General features: G+C 46.9%; 1 non-coding gene across 1 annotated transcript; it reads left to right on the top strand.

Annotated features, from left to right (window-relative positions):
* The first annotated feature begins 4,008 nt into the window (after window positions 1-4,008).
* On the top strand, window positions 4,009-4,081 carry TRNAR-ACG. Its single transcript has one exon. It is a non-coding gene; the product is annotated as a tRNA-Arg (tRNA).
* The last annotated feature ends 297 nt before the right edge of the window (window positions 4,082-4,378 follow it).

Below are 4,378 nucleotides of genomic sequence, written 5' to 3' on the forward strand. Positions count from 1 at the left end.
ATAATAATAATAATAGCATTTGTTAAGTGCTTACTATGTGCGAAGCACTGTTCTAAGCACTGGGGGGGGGGATACAACATGATCAGGTTGTCCCACAGTCAATCCCCATTTTACAGATGAGGAAACTGGGGCCCAGAGAAGTTAAGTGACTTGCTCAAGGTCACACAGCAGACACGTGGAGGAGCCGGGATTCAAACCCATGACCTCTAACTCCAAAGCCCGTGTTCTTTCCACTGAGCCGCGCTGCTTCACAATGACCATTATTATTATTATTATTATGACTTTGTATCTATTCCAGTGCTTGGCCCATAATAAGCACTTAACAGACACCGCCATTCTTATTCCTATTATTATTATCATTCTCCGGAAACCCAGCTATCCGTCCACGGCCGCCTGCGAGCGGGAATCCCACCCCCACCTTAAACCCTCCCGCCTGCAACCGGCTAACTACCGACGCATAAACCACATCAGCTGGGTTTAAACCTGCTCTCCAATTGTGCCATAAAAGAAAGGCAGATGCCATTTGAGCATCTTATTATCATCCGGGGGGGGCAACTGCACCCGCAGCACCTGCCTCGTGGCAATCTGCTTATTCGGGCCTTGTTTCTCGGTGACGGTCTGCTCAGCCTCCCTCTGCCCCCAAAGAGCTTCTCCCCGGAGCAGAAGCGTCCGGGGGTCCCCCAGGAGGGGACACCCCTCAGGAACCGGCTTTTTGAAGCCCACGACAGCTTCGGCCGCCCAAGTCGGCCTCTGGCAAACGCGGCCTGCCGTTCATTTATGATTTAAAGTAATTAACTTTAGCTGATTAAAGTAATTATTTCAAGTGCGTCGCGCTCGGGCCCAAATGATGCGTGCAGACCCGCTCCGATTGGAGCTCAGCCTCCTGCCGAGGGTTTAGAGCCTGGGATGGGAGGGAGGGGAAGGGTGAGGGGGATGCCCGCCGCTGACTTGTGCCAACCTCATAGATCTGCCACGTTGGCCCGCACGCTAACCGCTCGTTTGCACGTGGCATCCTGGCCCGGGAGGCTGATAATGGCAGGAGCCCCTCAAGCCCTGCGGCCCACACAGTCCGGTGGCCCGCACACCGAGAGCGCTCAGTAAATACCACCCATTGTTCCCTCACATCTTCCACCCTAGCTTAGATTGGAAGCTCCACGAAGGCAGGGCTCTGCTCTGTTCTTTATAGGACACCCACAGCACAAACAGACAGAGCAGACTCAGATGATCTACAAACAGATACGGAGGAGTAGAGAGAATACAGCTCTGTAGCTATAAAGCCATAACCGGTAATTGCATTATAATTGTAGCTTTAATTCTATTTGTTCTGACGATTTTGACACCTGTCTACGTGTTTTGTTTTGTTGTCTGTCTCCCCCTTCTAGACTGTGAGCCCACTGTTGGGTAGGGACCGTCTCTACACATTGCCGACTTGTACTTCTCAAGCGCTTAGTACAGTGCTCTGCACACAGTAAGCGCTCAATAAATACGATTGATTGATCGATTGATTGACTTGGGGATGTTTGGGTTTGTGTGTTTGTGGAGGCCTGTGTCTCTGTGTGCGTGTTTGTGTTTGCGGATGGCTGACTCCATAGGGGCCAGAAGGAGTGTGATGGGAGTCATTCTCCACAACTTCTACCCAGATAGTTTCCCCTGTAATGGGGAGTACTGGCCAAAAACGAAATACTAAAAGAATAAAACTGAAAAGAGCTTTTTCACTGACCCATGAATGGAGGGCGGTCTAGAGTAATAATAATAATAATAATAATAATAATGATAATAATGATAATAATAATAATAATAATGATTAATCAATCAATCAATCATATTTATTGAGCACTTACTGTGTGCAGAGCACTGTACTAAGCACTTGGGAAGTACAAGTTGGCAACATATAAAGACAGTCCCTACCCAACAGTGGGCTCACAGTCTAAATGATGATGATGATGGCATTTATTAAGCGCTTACTATGTGCAAAGCACTGTTCTAAGCTCTGGGGAGGTTACAAGGTGATCAAGTTGTCCCACAGGGGGCTCACAGTCTTAATCCCCATTTTACAGATGGGGTTACTGAGGCACAGAGAAGTGAAGTGACTTACCCAAAGTCACACAGCTGACAATTGGCAGAGCCGGAATTTGAACCCATGACCTCTGACTCCAAAGCCTGGGCTCTTTCCACTGAGCCATGCTGCTTCTTGCTGCTGAGTAGTGAAAATAGAGAGGTGCAGTGACTTACCCAAGGTCACACAACAGATCAGGGGTGTAATTTACTTATTTATATTAATGCCTGTCTTCCCCCACTAGACTGGGAGCTCATAGAGAAGCAGCGTGGCTCAGTGGGAAGAGCCCGGGCTTTGGAGTCAGAGGTCATGGGTTCAAATCCTGGCTCCGCCACTTGTCAGCTGTGTGACTTTGGGCAAGTCACATAACTTCTCTGTGCCTCAGTTCCCTCATCTGTAAAATGGGGATTAAGACTGTGAGCCCCACATGGGACAACCTGATCACCTTAGAACAGTGCTTTGCACATAGTAAGCACTTAACAGATACCATCGTTATCATTATTATTATTGTGGGCAGGGATTGTCTCTAATACTGTATTGCACTTCCCCAAGCACTTAGTACAGCACTCTGCACACAGTAAGCATTCAATAAATACAAATTCTAGACTGTGAGTCCACTGTTGGGTAGGGACCGTCTCTATATGTTGCCAACTTGTACTTCCCAAGTGCTTAGTACAGTGCTCTGCACACAGTAAGCGCTCAATAAATATGATTGAATAAATGAATGGATGAACTGAGTGAGTGAATGTGTCTGTTTATTGTTGTATTGTACTCTCCCAGCTGCTCAGTACAGTGCTTTGCACACAGTAAGTGCTCAATAAATATGATTGAATGAATTCTGACTCCGACCTTCCAGCTGGACTCCTTTTACGAGTTTACACTTCTTCCCTGTAGATCTCACATTCAATCAGTCGATCGATAAATTATATTTTTTAAGTGGAGAGTTTAATAATAACAATGATGCTATTTGAGTAAGCGCTCAATAAATATGATTGAATGAACGAATGAATCTGTTAAGCACTTACTATGTGCCAAGCACCATTCTAAGCACTGGGGGAGATACCTAGTTATCAGATTGTCCCACGTGGGGCTCACAGGCTTCATCCCCATTTTACAGAGGAGGCAACTGAGGCCCAGAGAAGCGAAGTGGCTTGCCCAAAGTCACACGGCTGACAAGTGGCGGAGCCGGGATTTGAACCCATGACCTCTGACTCACAAGCCCGGGCTCTTTCCACTGAGCCACGCTGCTTCTCTAATAGTATAATAAAGTAAGTACAGCTGACCTCTGCTTCAAGGAGTTTACAGACTACTGAACAATATGCCATTATTATTATTATTATTACTGTGTGCAGGGCACTGTAGTAAACACTTGGGACAATAGAACAGAGTTGGTAGACTCAATTCCTGCCCTCAAGGAGCTGACGGTCTACTGGGTGTAGAGAATTTTAATAATAATAATAATAATAATAATAATAATAATAATAATAATAATGATGATGAGGATGATGATGGTATTTGTTAAGCACTTACTATGTGCCAAGCACTGTTCTAAGCGCTCTGGTAGACGCAAGGTAATCAGGTTGTCCCACGTGGAGCTCACAGTCTTAAACCTCATTTTACAGATGAGATAACAGAGGCTCAGAGAATTGAAGTGACTTGCCCAAGGTCACCCAGCAGACAAGTGGCAAGAACCGGGCTTGGGTATCAGAGGTTGTGGGTTCTAATCCCGGCTCTCCCACTTATCTGCTGTGTGACGTTGGGCAAGCCACTTCACTCCTCTGGGCCTCAGTTCCCTCATCTGGAAAATGGGGATGAAGACTGGGAGCCCTATGCGGGACAACGTGATCACCTTATATCCCCCCCAGCCCTTAGAACAGTGCTTTGCACATAGTAAGCGCTTAACAAATGCCATCATCATTAAGTTGCGGAATTGGGATTAGAACCCAAGTCCTGGGCCAGTGGCGCAATGGATAACGCGTCTGACTACGGATCAGAAGATTCCAGGTTCGACTCCTGGCTGGCTCGAATCCTTAATTTAAGCGCTTAGTACAGTGCTCTGCACACAGTAAGCGCTCAATAAATACGATTGATTGATTAATTGACTCCCAAGCCCCAGCTCTTCTCTAAGCCACGTTGCCTCTCTACGGAGCGCTTGGAAGAGGACGATAGATTGTGTAGACACAGTCCCTTCCCTCCAGGAGCCATGTGCGGGGTACTGTACTAAGCGCTTGAAAATGTACAATAGGGTGAGTCTACACTATCCCTGCTCCTAATTTGGCAACCTCTCTCTGTCTCTCCATCACTCAGTCTCTGTCGCTCTCT

This window comes from Tachyglossus aculeatus, chromosome 3, assembly GCF_015852505.1.
Source record: "Tachyglossus aculeatus isolate mTacAcu1 chromosome 3, mTacAcu1.pri, whole genome shotgun sequence".
In the NCBI taxonomy this organism is placed as follows: Eukaryota; Metazoa; Chordata; class Mammalia; order Monotremata; family Tachyglossidae; genus Tachyglossus; species Tachyglossus aculeatus.